The sequence below is a fragment of the Lagopus muta genome, chromosome 2 (assembly GCF_023343835.1).
Source record: "Lagopus muta isolate bLagMut1 chromosome 2, bLagMut1 primary, whole genome shotgun sequence".
NCBI lineage: Eukaryota > Metazoa > Chordata > Aves > Galliformes > Phasianidae > Lagopus > Lagopus muta.
This window is the reverse complement of record NC_064434.1, coordinates 18,676,061-18,695,722: the sequence shown is the minus strand read 5'-3', so window position 1 is coordinate 18,695,722 and position 19,662 is coordinate 18,676,061. Positions and strand designations below refer to the sequence as shown.

At 34.1% G+C, this 19,662-nt stretch overlaps 1 long non-coding RNA gene across 1 annotated transcript; it reads left to right on the top strand.

Moving 5' to 3' along the window:
* Window positions 1-1,062: 1,062 nt before the first annotated feature.
* Window positions 1,063-12,056, top strand: LOC125689485 (uncharacterized). The gene is made up of 3 exons (XR_007375301.1): window positions 1,063-1,209; window positions 6,911-6,992; window positions 11,791-12,056. It is a non-coding gene; the product is annotated as an uncharacterized LOC125689485 (long non-coding RNA).
* Window positions 12,057-19,662: the final 7,606 nt, after the last annotated feature.

Sequence of the window (19,662 nt, the reverse complement as noted above, 5' to 3'; positions counted from 1 at the left end):
TGGGAATATTTTGTTACTCTACATAATTGCATGGATGTTAATATTATCTATAATTTTTGACCTGAACAAGAATGTTTTCAGGTTATGCCACACTCACACAAGCCATTTTACAGATAGTGTTAAAATGTTGCAAATAACATTCTACTGAATATCTTTCACCTCTTCTGCCCTTTTGTACGTCTTAGCTTTCCTGGTGCTAAGTGCTTGCAAATAAAACAAACAAATAAACAAACAAACAAATAAATTGCACTCTAGCTTCTGATACCCAAATCTTGGAACTGTTCATGCAAAGAGAGAAAGCACTAACAAACAACAGTGAAACTAGAGGAATATATGTATTTCCTGGGTGAAAATGACTAAATAACTTATTTCCAAACATATATTTCTGTTCCTGCAGAATTTACAGTAATTCTGAGAAAGGGCTGTGGAGATAATCTTTTGCACCCTGAAATTATCCTTGTGCCTGTGTGGACACACATGCATGTTCATATACAAACAACAGTTAATCATCATAGATCTCTAGTTCAGCGCCTTGATCACCACTGTGTGCATAAGTATTGGTACATAACTCCAAGGCCACTCTGGGTGTGCTGCTCAGGTGTACTTAGACCCATAAAAGCATGGCCGATATGATCTCAGTAGCAATACTTTAACAGTTTTTCTGTCCTCCCCTTGTGTTAGTGAGCTTGTAATTCTGACCGATCCGTGCTGCCAAGGAGTGCTAACACTGAGAGGGTGCTGGAGGCATCGAGCAGGGCCATTCCATAAGGCTGCATGGTGCCTGCTAAACACCACACAGGTGAGAAAATACAAAGAAAAAAGGCTCAAAATTTGAGGTAGGGACAATTACTGTCATAGTCCAAACAGACTCAGTGTAGGGAGATAAATATAATTTGTTGTCTATTACTAACAGACTAGAGCAGTGATAAACAGGACGAAAACCACTTTTTTTCCTCTATCATGTTTTATCTCTGATGTCCTTCATGGCTTCCCCTGCCCCTTCCTCTGGGTGGGGTCCTTCCCACGGCCTGCTGTTCTTCCTCAGCTGATCCCAAGTGGGCTTCCCACAGGCTGCAGCTCTCCCAGCACTGCTCCATACAGCTCTATATCACAGGTCCCCATTATTCAGGACCACATTGCTCCATCACAGGGCCCCACGGAATCTCCTCTCTTACTGCAACACAGATTTTGACAAGTGCTTTGTCCTGTGTAAGTAATCTCTCTTTGCTATGAGTTTAACATTACAAATATTTATTTTTATGAAGTTTCTTTGTTAAAGGTCACTGCCGTCAACATAAACATAGAAGTTCAAAGTAGTTATTTGCTCTAAGACTGAATTTTTAAATTGATTATATATTAAGAGCACTTAGTATTCATAATAAATAAACAAGTGAGATGAAATTCACTAATATCTCCTAGAAGAGTTCTGAAATAAATCATGAGTACTTTCAGGAAGACCTCTGTGGGATTTACTGGACTGGGAATATTGTCACTGTTTAATTTCATCATATGTATGCAGCTTAAGTTCCTATAATATTCCAAATTGCTGAGAACTACAAACTCATTTTATAATTGATATAATTTTAATGTTCTTTATATGAATTTTTATAGAACAGGTGTTGTAGGAGATTATACTTAGAAGTCATTTTTGCTGGATCAGATTTTATATAAAAAGAGGCATGAAACTTCTACCCTATGATTAATAAATATTTCGTTTTCACCATTAGATGGCTGGCTCTAGAATAGCTCTCATTTCACAATTTCTGCTCTCATCAGCTTAATAAAGAGTTCCTCAAAAATGGGACTCTACCAGTTCCTGTGTACCCACAACCATACTAGTAAAAATTCTCAGTGAGAATTGTAACACTAAGCATGGATTAAAATGCAGAAGTTGAAAATAATAGAAAAATCTCACAGGAAATACAGCAAACTGCTTTTGGTAAACCTAACTTATATATAAAGCAAAATTTTATCTGGCTAGAGAAGGAAACAACGAGTGTTTGAGTGAAAGGTAAATTCTATAACCCATTACTATAGAAAATAAATGCCTATTTTTTACAATTGCTTGTAGAGAAGCATGATGAGATCATAAGATGCTAGACATCACACTCTTGATGTAAATATGTTTATAGTTCTCAAAGGATCATCACTTCTGATTAGTGGAAAGACTGAGAAAAACTTCCAACGAAAGACAAACTTGTGAACATAGTTGCTTTTAAGACACTTCCTCAGTATTGTGCCTTTCCACCAATCTTCCAGATTCACTCATAGCAGTGATCTTTTGGTAAAAGACTTCATCCGTATAGAAGGTTTCTGGCATCATCACTTATCACTCTTGTCCAGAAGACATTTATCTTACCGTAATTACAAGAGCCTGACAAAATGACATACAATGTCTTTTATTCAAAGAACACGCTGAGCAAAGGAGAAAACTGTAGCCACCTAAGGTCCATAAACATGGGCCTTTTTTTTATTACACAAATATTTGTAAGCATTTTCTCTTTTCCTCTAGGATTGATATGACATGGTACTTGAACAGTATTCCCTGCCATTGCTAGAAGTAATGCTTTGGTTTACAAATGAAAACAAACATGTAGGATGTTTCCTAATAAATCTCTTTATCAGTATTAGAGCGATGTGATTTACTTGCAAAAAACAACAACAAAACAAACAAAAACAAACAAACAAACAAAAAACAAAACAAAAAAAACCACCCACAAACAGGAATCTACTGCTGAAGGAGAAATTTAAAGGTTTGCCATGAATCTATACTGAGTAGTTCCATCATTCTATCTTATCTCCAGAAAATCCAAGTAGTTGCAGCATTTTATGAATGAAACTGCATTTCTGGTGCATCAGCTGTGAAGGAAAGCATCCATTAGAAAAATTTAATGGAGTTTACAATAGACTCTAAATTATTAGAGTGTGAATAAGATGGATTTTTTTAAAACAAAACTATTGAAAAAAATTTAAGCTAAGATACATTACAGAGAAGGATTGTTGCACTCTTACAGTTAAAATAATGATCAAGCTAGGTAATTATGTGGGCATCTTCTAGCTTCACAAACCATCAATTTCAAATATCTTCCAAAAATCCTAAAATTTTGAGCTGAACACATCAGCCTGTAAAGCATCCTCCATTTCCCATGGTACTTTGTTTCAGTGATTCATTATCATTAACGTGAATACCTTATTTTCTTTATCTGAATTTATGTTTCTTCTTATAGCCTTTATCAATAAATTATTGTCCTTGTAGTATTTGATATTTCTGTTTTGTGAAAAACCTGTCATTCTTTAATCAAGTTACTTTTTCATCCTGCTAATCTGAACGAATTGAACCCTTTTGATGTCTCTTTTGAGCTCTCACTGTTTTGCCTGTTTGTTTTAAGATGTTTTCTCTTTCTTTCTTTTTTTTTTTTTTGTGAACCTTTTAAAAGTACAAACTTCAGGAACGGTTATGGTGATTCTGTCTATGCTTATATGGAGGAAAAACAGCTTTGAGGTGTTGCTTATTGTCCAATGCCAAGGAAAAAAAAAAGATTAAAAGATAAAAAGGTAAAATGAACATAAACATCAAACGTACTAGCAAAGCAAAGTGAGTTTTAGAGTTTGCAGACTAACTATATGGGACATACAGGAACTCCTTCTGGAACTGTACCCAGTAAGCAGAAACCATAAGGAATATCTTTCCCCACTCTCCTTATCCCCATAATTACAGGTAGGAAATCAGATATTATTCCCATAGTTGTGACACGCCTCATTTTAGTGATACTCCAGGACAGATTGTAATATTTCAAGGAAGAAAAAGGACAAAATGCAGAGTCAAACACTTTTTTTCTTATCACAAGTAGCTCCTCTAGTCTTCAACAACTTCATTTACAAATTTGTCTTTGTGGATAAGTAAAAATAAGAAAGTAAATTAAATCGATCTAGTACTTTTATTTTAAATCTTCTTTGACCTTACCTGGACAGTGTTGCACTACTCATCTTTTTTAAAGTCATGAAAAATAATTTCATCTCTACACTGAAGACATGCTGAATTTGCCATTCTGTATCAGCGCATTCGCCTTTCAAATTCCCCATCCTATCCTACAGGGTATGTAATGAAAATAGTAAAGTTACCTTATAGAATTTTTCGTACAGTTTTTGCAGAGAGCAAACAACACTGCCTCATATTGTACAAATCTTATTGCAATTTGTTCTTTAGAAAGCAATACATAAAGGCTTAGATTTGTTTGCCTTGAGCTTAAAGCAATTGGAAAAAATAGCAGTAAATATGTATTAGTACCTTAATGATGTTTCATAACTCCACAAAGGCACAAGCACAGGCTGCTGTGATCTACCTAGATCAAACTCTTCTGTAACCATGTTATAGGAATTTCCTGGATTATTTCCCATTTTAAATGTTAATTGAAGCAAAGTGGTTGGTCCAGCCCAAGGCTGCTCTTGTTTGGCCACTGAAGCCCTGCCTGGTGCCTTGTGATGTGGCTGCTGTGTTCCCATTTGCAGGTTCAGCAGCATCAAAGCTGAGCACATATTCTAGACACAGACATTTACAGACAGGGACAACAAGTCACATGGGCTACTCCAGCCAAGGGCTGTCTTCACAAACACTTAAAGATTCCAGTAAAGCATATCTACGGGCAGCAAAGTTGTTCATGCAGCACACACACTGCACTCTCTAGATGCCCAAGCACATATTTCTTGCTCCTTCAAGTACCCGGCATGGCCTCTCTGTCCATCCAGCACCCCTACCTTACTTGCTTCACAGGTCCTTTGCTTGCCAACTAGTCCGGTATGAAGTTTACTGCAAACAAGCAGCACTCACACACTCATCCCACCTGCACCCTGAACCCAGACACTGGAATGGGCTGCCCAGTGAGGTGGTGGAGTCAGTTGAACACCCTGGAGTCTTTGAACACCCTGGAGGTGTTCAAAGAATGTTTGAATTTTGTGTTGAGAAACATGGTTTAGTGAGAACTATTGGTGAAAGGTGGATGGTTGGACTGCATGATCTTGTAGGTCTTTTCCAACCTTGGTGTTTCTGTGATTCTGATTCAGTCATTCTGGGTGTACTAGCATGGACTCAGCCTGATATCATGCCCTGGATCTGACGCACCCCTACATGCCACCTAGTCCAGCTTAATGTTTGCTAACAAATACACACACACACACAGTGCACACCAGGTTGGGAAGATACAGACACTCGTCTCCCAGCAGCAAGCACCAGGCACATGGGCTGTGATCCAGCTCTCTAGTCCAATCATCAGTGTTGATCCTTGCCTCACTCATGCCAATCTCCCCAGGTAACTGATCTGGTAACATACACCACTCTTACCCAGTGTTTGTATTGAGGTGTGAGTACAGTACTCAGGCCAGTACCTGATGCTAGGACTCCACTGGCTGCAGACCTACATCACCAGCCTGGCTCCAGTGGTTGGCGGCAGTTTAACTTGCGCACACACACAGGTCTTGCCAGTAGCTGTCATAGCAGTTGTCCTAGCAGTGCACGTATATATAGGAGAGAGAGTGCAAATAGGCAGATAGAAAAGGTTGAGAAGGAAATATAAGGAGATATATATAAGGGACAGACTGCAGTGATCAGGCTCAGGGTATATCTAGACCATTGCTGTTATACACAACTTTTTAATTCTTTTCTATCTATTCCCATTCTCTGTTTCCTCTGCTTCCCAATCCCTCTGCACACTCATGGGTTTGCAGGGCTCTGCAGTTCCTGTACACTCCCAGTCCAGAGCCCCCTGGTTCATGGTCTTTTCAGTTATAAAGTTCAGGCTGATATTCCTGGAAAGAATGCCTATAGTTGAATAGCTCATTAATTAGTAAGACTAGGATGGTTGTATCTCATTAATGTCTCACAATTTAGAAGTCTTCTATCAGATAACCCTACTGGAATGAAGTCTCACTCACACATGCTCATGCATTAGTGTTTCTGACCTGACCGAATTCATTTTGCTTTCTCCCTTTTCTGTTATCCCTTGTTGCCTTGGCAAAGGTTCTTGACCTTATGCATCCACTTTCTACATATTCTTAAATCAAGTACAACATGGCCTTTAGAAAAATTTTCCAATGGTGAAAAACTGTCACTGAAGGTGATCCGACTAAAACTGATCATATATATATATATATATATATATATATATTTTAATGGATAATCCCAATTTCTATGAAAAGCAATTCTTATTCTTCCGTATTGCTTATTTTGTCTAATTTGCTTTTCCAGTGATTGGCTCTCAATATTTTTTTTCCTACTTCCACTTATCAGTGCTGTACATACAGATTTTTTTAATGTATTTATTGAACAATGCTACTAGAATATTTCACTGGAGAGCCTGCTTTTCTATATTTTCAACAGATACATAACTTTTCTCCAAAATATCTCCAGAAATTCAAGGTAAGATATCAGTTGTCAGGAATCCCTAAACAAGATTCAAGATTCATGAATCAATAATTCCTCTCAGTTTACATTATTTTTTGGATTTAATTTGCTTAATTGTGTCTAATTTTTATTTAAATTATGGTTTATTTCTTTAGTCAAGATCCTTAGCAGATCAGGTGGAAAGTATAATGTTCCCTGTGATAATTCAGGTTCTTTTTCACTCTTAGACTTTATACATAGGAACTTAATGAAACAAATATTACATTCTGAAACATCATTTGAAAGCTTCAAACAACTAATTTTATAGCAACAGCATCTTGTGAAGACAGCCTCACAATTAATTTTGTCGTGTGACAAAGAACAGGTACTACAAGCTTGGCAACTATGGAAAAATTAAGATCTCTCTTGATAGGTTTCTGCAGCATAATCAGCATAATAAACAAACAAAAAAGGGGCAGATGCAAATTCTCAATATCAGTAAGACTGTTAATGCTCATTTTTCCATTTAATCAGAGACGTCAGTGGTAGTATGACATTGTTCTTTCTGATGTGTCAACACTGGGACTCGAGGGAACAAGAAAGCTCTCCTCAAAAGGTTGGTAACAATTTTCCTGTTCCAATTTTGTATTACCTGCCTTTGTCTCCTTACACTGAGATTTGACAACAGGGGAAATTTATGACAACCTCTGGCTTCAATTCCTTTTCATTGTCAACACTCAGAAATCTTATGACTTCAGCACCAAGGTTAAGGAATTATTTAGCCACTGGTTACCCTCAGAGTCATTCCTATTGAAAATTTTCCACTCTTGTGAGATGTGATTTCACTGGAACTATGTTTTTCCGCTACAGTGTGAAATCTGGACTGTGAGGACTGATAAAAATATATAACACAACGGGAGAGAAATAGAACCAAGTTCTAATCAACAATAGACAAAAGAATTGTCTTCCATTCAAAATGTTGCTACCCTTTTCTGACTGCAGACAGGTACTGAAAGAAATTCCAGGATATATATAAACCATTAGGATCTGCTGTACTTTTACTTATTCATATGATACGTTAATTGTTCGTGGAACATAAAATATTAAAAAATATATATGTTCTGCTGTCTCTTGCTCTTTCCATTGTGATTTAGGAAGCCTTAGAACTAATAAAAAGTCATCCCCTGGTTTATCTTATTACTGAAATTATCTGTAACTCTAGAATAAAATGAGAACAGAAAATCAGCACTTCAGGTGGTTTTTACTTGAGGTTCCACGATTTCTGGTCAGGTACTAAAAGACCAGGAATAGTCACACTAAGATATTCATGCCTGGAACAGTGTGAATAGGATACAGGTTTTAGGTATTTAGATTTTTACAGATAAAAATAAATCACAGACAAAAGATATGTAACACATGATGAGATTATTGTTGTGAAATTTCTGATATTTTCATCATCCCATGAGTTTTACATCCTATGTAAGTATAAGCAAAAGCTTATTTTGTAACTATTAAATAGATATCCTAGAACTGAATTTGTTGAGTTCTGCTCCTCATACAACATAATAGCACTTAATCATTAATTCAATGGAGTTTTGATTCCTATTCCAAAAATAAAAGTACACTGGTTGACAAAATATCTGAGTTGCAGTTGGTAGGTGCCTGCTTAACCTTAAAATTAAAATAATACGGGTATTTCACTATTTTTATTTGAAAATGCGTGTGTGTCATAAGATACTTCATTGAATACTTCATAGATGGAAAGGAGATATTCTTATTTTTTGCTGTTTTTATTAAATCTACTTAAACTTATGGATTTGAACCAGTTATTAGCTAAGAGGGAGGGAAAAAAAGAAGAAAAATTATTTTCTGATCTTAGTATGAATCTGCAGCTCTTTTGAAATGTTTAAATAAACAGAATTCTTAGTAAATATGGCAAGTTCATGATTTTATACTTTGTGTTCTTTTATGAAGAGCATTTCTTTCAGAAGAAAGGCAACAACATAAATATTCCTAAATAGAAAGAATGTGAAAATATGCAGATTTTTCTACTATTTTTCTAAATCATTTTTCAGAACAAAATCGTGGAGGTGCTACAGGAAACAAGTTTAAAAAATGACATTGTAGATAAAGTATTTTTCAGCTATGACTATTTTCTTTTTGACAAAGAATTTTGCATATTTTTGTTTTCATAAATAGATCTAATTTAATTTTTTCAAGAGTTTTCAGGTAAGAGGTGACATTTATGGTTACCTCAAACTATTAAGCTCTTTATTATACACCCACAGTGGAGAGATTCAGAGTTTGATTAGCACGGAACAAAATGATGCAACCAAGTACTTATTAGTACAGTTCACTCTGCAAGACTTCACCTTCAGTATGAAGAGCAGGAATTTCCCAGTCTGTCCAGGCCTTGAATGCTCTATGAGCTGTCACTGCAGTTTAGCTTAGCTAAATGAGTGTCTCAGATAATTTCCTGAGGGAGTTAAAAATTTGATGATATACACAATATAATGAATACCAGCATCCTCACGGGTGTTATCATCTTTATATTTTCTTTCCTAAATTTGAGGTGACTCCCATCTTACAGGAATTTCAAACAAAATAGTACTTAGGCAGAGTATGTGCCATTTGGAGCTACAGCATGCCTAGAAGGTCTGCCATAGTTGTGAATGAAAACTGAGGAGGCAATGTGAGCATTTGCCACTTCCCCTTCAAGTTCAAAGGTGGATAATTAGAAAAAATTATTCAGTAATTTTTTGTTGCTGTTCCTTTTAAATTCTGCTTTATATGACGCTGTGCAAACAGGGACAAACCATTTTTAAGCTTAATTTTTTTTATTGCTAAAGTCAAATAAGCTTCCTAGCAACGCTGAATATTTAATTTCTTATTCCTACTAATCTTTGAATTCTTTCAGCATAGAAGGAAAATGATGAATAACATGGATCAGATTTAGGGACAAAAAATTTTGCTTATTTTTCCTGGAATCAAAAGATCTCATTTTATTTGTAACTTATCTATGTAGTCATTTATCATGCCTAACATGCCGTAATTTGTATTAGACATTTGTATTGCTTCAGAATTAACAGGAACGTAGCAGGGAACAATGCATAGGTCTTAGAGCTAATCTGGCTAGTGTCTTAAAATGTTTTGTGTTTATTTCATACGTATCATTTTAATAATGAGATTCATCTCATCCAATTTTTAGTTATTGATTGTACCTCAGTCAGTAGTCTAGTTTTCTTCCATTGGCAGCAGGAAAATATTATTTTCATAGCCCTACATCTAATTCTCCTTGACTTATGAGTGGCAAGATGTATCGCTTCCAGAAGCTGTAGCCACTGATACTGAACAAGCTCATTCTGCATCTATTTCTGATATACAATTAATATAATAATTAATTAGTCCTTTAAACATATTAGTTACTTCCAGCTTTAATGAAAACTGCAAGATAGGCAAAACTGTCTAAATAATAAGCTTTTCTCTGGTTTCTATGCATTCTTCTGCACAGCACAGAGCAGTATGCACAGTCAGATACTCTCCAGATTGTTGTCAGTGATCCAAGATGCCCATTTTATCCGGTCTGAATTCTTCTTGATTGCACTAGTTAGCACAGAAGAGTAATGGTTTTAATCATCTAATTGCAACGGTTGTATGTCCCACATATCAATTTTACTGTGCTGCTCCTCTCATAGTCTGTTCTCTGTTTCTTCTAACCAGGCCCATCTTATCTCATACATTTACAATGACTTGCTTCCGCCTTTCATCTCTCTTTCCTTCAACAGAAAACTTAAGATCATTATTTCCCAAGCCTGTTAGATCCTTGTCATTTTCCCAGCCTATCAGAGAATGATCCACATAGGTCCTGAATTTCTGTAAACTTTTTATCAGTGAGAAGCCAGAAAAATAAAATCCATTCTAGACACCTTTGCCTATTACCATTCTGTTTTTCTGGTTTCCTATCTGCACCACAGTTTCCAAAACACCTTGAGTCAAACCTGTGACAATCTGTTTGATCTGAATCAATCTTGCACTGGAGAACACCATTATTTTCTAGACATTTTAAAATGAAGATTTTTTGATAAGACATTATTCTTTTATTCTTTGTAGCAGTACTGATATTAGCTAGGAAGCAGGAAAGCAACTTCTGTTTTGCAGTGAAAATGAAACGTATTCGATTCAGTAAAACCTGCAAAATAAAAAATGAAGAAAAAATACTGACTTGGAAAGTTGCAAGAACTGCAGTAAATCAGGTAACTTGGAGCTGTAGGTGATGTTTGATGTGAAATGACTGTTTGAAAATGTTAAAATATCTTCTATTTTCAGTCATTTTTATCTTATCCTTCCATTCATTTTTCCATCTCTCTGCTCATTTCCTGATCTTCCTGTTCTTTGAGGGTTTTTTTGTTTGTTTGTTTGTTTTTTAACTTTTACTGTATTGTACTATCTGGTAGCTAAAAGCTGTCAGAAAATCATTTGCAAAATTATTAGGGATTTTTTTTTTTTTTTTTCTCATAGTCAATGTCCAAATGTTATGGTTTGATATCAGCTTTACGGAAAAAATCTAATGAAGTACCAGACAACAAGGAGATCACAAATATTTTGAATTCAATAGCCAAACCATGAATCGTATAAATGTCAAGTGGAGGCAGAAAAGGAAAAGAAGACAGATAACTGCAATAACACATCAGAAAGTCAGAGAGTTCTCTTATATCATACAATATTGGTTCTATACTTTCATTTTATGTGAACATAATTGATGAATATTTTGCACCAGTGTAGCTTTAATGACATTCTTAGTCAAATTACATTAAGTAAAAATATAAGAACATTTCTTGCCAAAACAATGTACTTTTATTAACCTTTTTTTGTTTAGTAATCTTTATCAGTATTTTTAGACTGAACACACCCACTGATTATTTATTTTTACTGAATCACACATTTGAGTTTTGTTAGACGATGATTTACCTGTGCCCAGTATATCTTTTCATCAGTAGTGATAGGATGTGTTCTTTAATTACAAATTAATAACTAATAACAAATTGAGTACTCTGGAGTCCATGTTTTTGCTTTACACATGCTGAAAAAAAGTCTGTAATTAAAGACACACACAAAAAAAAGAGAGAATTAGAGTAATTGAAATGATTTCTAACAAAAGAGTCTCACAAAATGTACTAAAAATAAATTTTAGCCTTGATTATCCTTCTACCTCTAGAAAATTGGGCATTTATTTGAAGGTGTTACATAATGAATTACAAGACTGTTGTTTTTAAGTGCAGTTTCTCCTTCAGTATCACAATCAGGTTTATTCTTTTGATAGTGTGGATCTTTTCTATATGGATTCTACAGTTAAAAGGAAAAGCACTAAACAGGAGGAAATTGCCAAGTGTACATTTTTGTGTTTATTTTCATAGGTAAGGAAGATAGAAACTAAGCAGAAGGAAAAACCTAAGGCAACATGTCACTCAGCCTGGAAGCCAACATCAAGAATTTAAAACATATCGTTGTAGCACGAAATCTAGTTTAATGCTTTACTTCAAGGGGAAATATCCTGTTGGTTGGATATGATCACATTTTCAAATACTAAACAACTTACAAACAAATATATATATATTTTTTCAGTCAAATAATCTTTCACTTTTCTATGTTGTTTTTTGTTTTTTGTTTTTTGTTTTTTGTTTTTTGTTTTTTGTTTGCTGTTTGCTGTTTGCTGTTTGCTGTTTTTGGTTTTGTTTTGTTTTGATTTGTTTTCCCCAAACAGAAAAATGAGAACAAGGCAATCAGAATGATGTAAATAAAATATTTTATTATAAAGGAAGCATACTAACTTTCCACGAAGATCAATCACTGATAGTAGATCTCTTTTGAACAAGTTTAAAAGTGAAAAAATGAACGCCAATATTGTGCCTTAATTTTTCGATACATAATCAGATATGGTACCTTTTTTTTTCTTTTTTTTTTTTAATATATATATGAAAAACTGTTCCATTATATCTAGACACTTCAAGCATTTGCCCCTACTTTACCATATTCCATTAACAGACAGCTTTTCAGTTAAGGGAAATCCTTTTTTTTTTTTGTTGAAGACTACATAGATTTCACATTTAGAGTGTGGTGATTTGTCATAAATTTACATATCAGGACAAGAATTTAAAGGCTTTTTCATCCTACTGAATTGCGTATCAGATCTGTACTTATGTATTAGTCATAATTCAGTACAAGAGATTTTTTGCTGATCTGTATTGTAAAGCAATGATTTTTTCCTAAGGTAATAAAAGCACTTATGAAGATATTCAATTTACTGATATAGAAGCTAGTCTATTATACAGATAACTTTAATGAAAAATACATTCCTTTCTGATGTATAGTCTTCTCAGAGAGAAGACCCCGTTTCAAATCACTGATTTGTTCGATGAGAATTTCCCTGTTATGTGGCCTTTCTCTCCTAACTGACTATGGAAGGAGAGTACCTAACAATGTCCCTCTAACAGAGGTGTCTCAGTTAGGTAGCTTAATTAGAGGAGAAAATCCATGTGAAAATGTTCTCCACAACAGTACTTTGAAGATGATTAATGCTGGTTTTCATTAGCACTTCCAGGTAGACACAAAGATTCTATCTTCTTTTGTTAAATGAACACACCACAGGATAACTGTATTTCAAGCCTTAGTAGTGAGAAACACACTGAGGTTAAGAAAAATAAATTGGAGGTTAATACACATAAAGGGACTCTATGAAATTCAAGTGAAGGATTTAAGTTGCAGTCCTTTGCTCCCATTCAACTGACATTTAACTCTGGAGTCACTTATAAACTTACAGCACCCCCATTTATTCAAACTAAATGCTCCTAGACATGAAACGTGTCAGATTTGGCATGGTAAAGCAATTTAGGTTGGGTATGTCATTTGAGCATTTTGGACTGGTAGATAAACAAATGTATGCTATCAAACTCAGTTCACATTGTAACAGTAATTATTACATGATTCTTTGTGTAATATAATACTGTTCAAATCTAGATAGTCTCATCTGCACACTGCACACACTACAGGAAGTGGATGGAAAATGGAAGAAGCAAGCAAACTGAAGTTTGTTGTATAGCAAATATCATGTGAATTAGATGATTTTATTGTAGTACTCAATGCAAAATGTCCAGTGATTTTTATTTTTATTTTATTTTATTTTATTTTATTTTTTCTTTCTGAATAACAAGCTAACAAACAAAAAAATCTTCCGTTTTACTTGTTTTTGTATCACATCTAATGGAATAATCATTATAGAAAATGCACTTTGGGGAATAGTTTGTTATGTTTATTTTAACATTTGGTAATTTAAAAAATGAACTCAGTTTAGGACTAGACTCAGCTACTTATTTCACAATATCATAACTCATAAGTCTTCTACTGTAATAAGTGTAGGATAATATTTTATATCATCATTGCTGTTTAGAGGTGATGAAATTAACCCTGTGTACAGAACTTTATATAGAGGCTTAGCAGCTGCAAATCATATTGAAATACATGAAACAGAATTTAGAATAAAGGATTATTATGGTCTGATATATTGATTAAAAACACTAAGTAGACACAGCATTTTGTTTTGATACTTGAACATGAAACTGTAGCAAATTTCAATTCAGAACCTGAAGAAAAATCAGAGGTTAGAAGATCAGGAATTAAAAGGGCTGGAGAGTTGTTTTTCTCTTTCCTCCTCGTGCTCTCAATGAGCATGGGTGTCAGCTGCAAAGTTAACGCTGTGATGTTTAAGGTTGAAAGGGTTTTTCTAATGCATATTGCTCCAAGCGTTATTCTCTAAAAAACAAATTCTTATGTTTTTGCTGTATAAAACTCAATCAAGAACTTCCTGACAAAGTGCAAAGAGACAGCGTTTTGATGTTTCTTCCCCTAAAATATAGTTGTAAAATATTATTTCCTTTCTTCTTGTTTCTGACTTTCTTAGGTTTGATGTTTTTATCCTTTCTGAAATGTTTCTGCCTTTCTGATTTATCTTAAATCCTTCAGTTTTTCAATAAATTTCAGGTATTTTATTTAATTCTTCTTTTACTGTCAATAATGCTATGTGGCTTTGATGTAAAAAATATTCATAAGTCACATTTAACATGATGAAATTAGTTTTTGGACCATGCTTTTGTTTATGCATGAGCCAGTTTTGGTTCTTTTAAATGTCTTCAGCCTTTCTTTATCAATTTTTACCTTGCCTAACAGTGTTACTATTTTATCTTACAATGCTATCTTTTTCATGGCTGTGAAGACTTTGTGACTAAGATGTAATTTGTGTAATACATTTATCAGCCAAAAATAACAGCAGACACCTGAATGTATCAAGGGATATATAACAGAATATATGGAACTTTCAACTTGAGGACATTGCTTCAATCACTAAGGTCAGGATTGAACAATTTTTTTTTGGAATGTTTTCATATCCTAAGTTCAATTGTTAGATCACATCTGAAACAGCATTGTGATACACTTAGTAGTAGGTCCAGCTGCAAAGAACTGTGTCACAAATGATATAAATAGGAACATTACTCTTCAGTACTGTACAAAGCCACAGTGGCTTCATACCTAGAATATCATGTTTGGTTTTAGACTCATAACCTCAATAGAAGTATCTACCTGTTGTCTAAAAGTTTGCTACTGTAAAGAACTCTCTTATAGTTCAGTGAAAACATCATGTTCTTACAAACTTTTAAAAAGTAGTCGAGAAAGTTTATAAAATAAAAATCATTAGTATAAGATTGAACATGTACATTGGCTTTCACTTGAAAGAAATCTAATACAGACATTTTTTGTTTTGTGGAAAAGAAGGATTCCTCCCAGGAAAATGTATGGCTCATTTGAACCTATGTATTTAGTACCCTAGAATGCTAGTGAAGGCAAAGGCACAATGACTTAAACCTGAAAGCACAGAGTATCATTTTAATAACATAAATAATATGAAAATGACTCCGTATTATGCCTTCAGAGTAAAAACAAACAAAAAAAAAGTTGTCTGAACTTACTAACAGAAAAATCCCTGACATTTTCTACTCTTTTTTTTCTTCCAAAACTCAAAGATCTGCTTATCTTACTGTACCTTGTTTTGCTGTATAACAGCCTTTTCCTACTGGATGTATAACAGATAGAAATAACCTCAGCTACCCTTAGGTATTCAAAAGTGAACCGTCTGAATCTCAGCTGGACATCCCTGGAACCCTTTAAAGTCAATGGAAGAAATAAGCATTTCTGAAGCACAGTTCATGCTGCATAATCTAGACAACTGCTAGACTCTATGAAGGTGCCCACTTTTTTTAACAATTCCAAAGTCTTCAATGTTTTAACTTTCAGTTACATAAATTAGAAAAGATTAATTCCTCCCTAACTTGTTAAAGTCTGTTGCTTGTTGCCATTTTGATAGCTCATTAACAGACTTTGCCTTACATGATTTATTCTGCAGCTAAATAAATCAAAACAAACGGTGATAAAAATGTACTAAATTTTGTAGGATACCTGGTAATTGCCATTTCTTTCTCTTCATTTTATACCTTTTTCTGTCCTGAGGTTGCATTGTTTTCACAGTAGAAAAAACACTCCCAATATGATGACAGTATTTAGATATAACAACTGTTTAGCAAGCTGTCAGAGCAATACTTCTAAAAAGGGGCGTAATTTACAGTATCAGTGATTCATTCTTTTCCTTTTCTTCACCCTGCCTTCATATTTTGCACATAAAATATTGTGAATATATTCACAAAGTTTTTCAACATTATCCTTATTCAAAGGAAAAATATTGTTTTTTTTGTTTTGTTTTGTTTTGTTTTTTTTAAGTCTATAAAAACAATGCGTGTTTTTTTTTTGGCTTATGTTCCTATTCTTCCTTCTTTCTGTATTCCTTACCATTATAGTGTTATTTGAAGAGAATCTATAAAACTTTACTAAACATTATGGATATGATGAAAAGTTGTCTCTTTGACTGTGCCACAGTCCAAAATGTAACAAGACAAAGCTAAATCATTGACATCTTTAGCTTACAATATTTATAAATGCTTTGGAAGACTGATTTTTACACTGTGAAAACACAAGTGGCAAAATACTTTTGAAACAAGTAGTTAGATTTGTCCTTTTATAAAATATATATTAATTTCTTACAGGAAAAAACTCAAGTAACATCTTGAATTGGATGCATGCATGACTAACCCACTAAACCTACCACTGACCTCAGTGTCTTTGCCTGCAGAGACAGTGTGCCCTACTCACAGAATTCCAGTTTTTCAGCATGTCTTTTGAATAGAAGAAACTCCAGTTAAGTAAAAGTTTGAATTGCAGAGCTCTGAAGATATTGAAGCTGCAAGCAAGGTCTTATGGACTGAGTAATAATGCCTGTAAATCATGATATGATACTCCATCCTGGAAGCTAAATGCATGCAAAGTTGGTTCCACTAAACGCTCCTCTTCCTGTCTCAGGAAACATTCATAGTGGCCCATCTCTCTACTTTCCTTTCAAAGCTCTGAAGATTTTCTTTAAAGTTTTCACTATACTTATTTGCCATGTATGTTCTTCTCTGCCCATTTCTCATCTATGGATTAAACCTCCCAGCACTTCAGGCAAGACTCTAGGATTTAAAAAACAACACAGAAAGTTACTGTTTAGCTCATTATCAATAGCACAGATCTAGTGAGGTGAAGTGAAAACAGATAAATGTGAATTATATCTTCTTAAATTTCCTAATTAGCTTGAAGGAAAAAACAGCATACCTTCCATATCTGCCCATCCCTGACTATCAGATGCTATGAACAGGCCAATGCCCAGGTGAATTTTTAACATTACCCTTCTCATTAAAAAAGTCTCACATGTAGTTATATTTTGTGCATCAGTTTTCCATTTGGAGAAGTATAATCAGTTCATCAAGAATGTATTAAAGGCATGAATCTGCTATTGACTATAGTAGGATGCTAAGTCTGTAATGTCTATTATTGTCCTTCCTAGGTAATAACAACACAGTGTAAGCTTATATAGATGTTATTATACATAGTGTTTAAATAGTACTCTCTCTAAAATGTGCCTTGTTAAAAAAATGCATATGAGGCATTTTCATTATTTTAAAAATATTATTATGTATAAACCTCTACTGAGATCTATATGATTGCCTGACAATTTCACATATTTCCTCTCCATCTCCCTCTAATTTATATTTTCCAGCCAATTTCTATGTTTATTGTGTGACAGGTTACTTGTAAACATTGTGTTTGCATTACTGTCCTTTCTGCACTGATAATTGTTATTTTTATTTAATTTTTATTTTATTCTGGAAATATTCTTTGCCATTATACTGATATGTTTATATGACAAATTTTGGAAAGCTCTCAATTCTGTATTATGAACAGACATATTTTATCCTTTTCAAATATGTTGAAAAAGAAAAATGATAATATCAGTCTATAAGGAAAATAAGCAACAACAAAAAGAAGCAGAGAACATCCTGTACGAAATTCAAGATGACACTATTTATATAATGTGGTACTCTATGGCTTTTGAATCAGTTACAATAAATGATGTAAATATGCACATTAAAAGGAAGAAACAAACAAATAGAATCCCCAGTTCTCTTAAAGTCTGAAAAGATGAATCTAGTTTTTCATTCATAAATAACTGTTATTTTCATTTCTCAGAAACATAATCTAGGGAACAGTTTTAAAAAATTTTGATTATTGACTCTTTACCTTAGGCATCTACTGTAACCAAAAGAAAACTAGGCAATCTCAGAAGAACTTTGATTATATGTTTTAAAAGCTGAGTATATTTTGTGTGCATGCGTGAAAAGTATCCTGGAATCAGTTTTGAATAATCTCTTTTTTTTTTTTTTTTTTTTTTGTTATTCTTGTCCATTAGATAAATCCTATTAGATAAATAGTTTAGATGCAATTAAGTGATTTTTTATTTAATCATGGCTGGAACAATAGGATCCTAATCCCAAGGAATAGATCACTGTGTCAATGTCTGAATAGAAGCTCAGCCATGTAGTCTAACAGCTTTCCTCTGAGACTTTTTGCCACTGTTATGCTTAGCAATCTTATGCTTAGCTATGCTTTAGCGATCAGGTTAAAATAAAAAGAAATGAAAGCATGGATTCACAACATTTATAATGTAACAGAGCAACAAGGAAGAGTAAATATACTAAATTTAATTTTACCCAAAAATTAGTTTGAGAAGGTCTCTCTCCATAACCATTTAATACCAGCTAGTAACACTAGCTCATGCATTCAACAACTTAGATCTCCCACACATGCACTGCAGAGAATCTGCAGCTAAGAACAATATCTCTTTGGTTATCTTCAAACACCACCTAGGCAAGGTCCTGGGCAACCTGCTTTGTGCGTCCCTCTTTGAATTGGGTAGTTGCATCAGAGGACCTCCAGAGGTTTCTTTCAACTGTAATCATTCTGTGATTCTGTAGTTCTTTAATTCAATGATTCTGATGTTCTGTGATTATTCCTCCTCTTTTTCCCCAACATTCACTAAAATTCAATACTTCTTTTCCTTGTTAAGCTCTAATTTGCACAGAAGGCTGCTTGAATCCTCTCTTTGTAGATTAACAACACATTGTTCTAATGGCACGTTGGAAAGCAGGTGATAATATTTTGCTTGCTTATTTGAACTTCTGGCAAATCATGAGCCGTAGACTAAAACTGTGAAAGGGTAGAATGACTTTTCCCAGACAGTAAGATAAATCATGAGAAACAGTGCAAAATCTTCACCATAAAATTCAAGATAAGAACAGCGATTCACACAAGGATACAGTGAAATGGATTCCTGTAATCTTTATCTTCATTTTTGAATGAGAATAGACTTGGATAGATTGAAGGAATCCTCAACCATACCGAAGGTCTATCATTAGTATCAGGAAAATAGAACTCTTCAAATAGATTATATCTCAAATAAATAATGTCTCTCATTGAATCAAATAAATACTTGACTCATGACATTAGATTCATCTGATGTGGCAAGACCTTGAGAACTGTTGAAGTACTCAGAAGAAAGGAATGGAACGTTCTTGATCTGCAATTTGACATGATTCCCTGTACTTACAGAGTAAAGTAAAAATGACATTAATAAAGCAGTTGAAAATGATGCTCAGCAGCAGGTAGGAAAAAGAATATATAGACCAAATTATGTGAGTTAGATAAGTTGGCTCTTGAAGCATTCACGATGCTCTTTTTTTTCACTTAGGCTTTGTCTCCATGCCCTACAATTGCTTTTCAGCCCAGTTAAAGTAAATCATGTTTTTATTTAA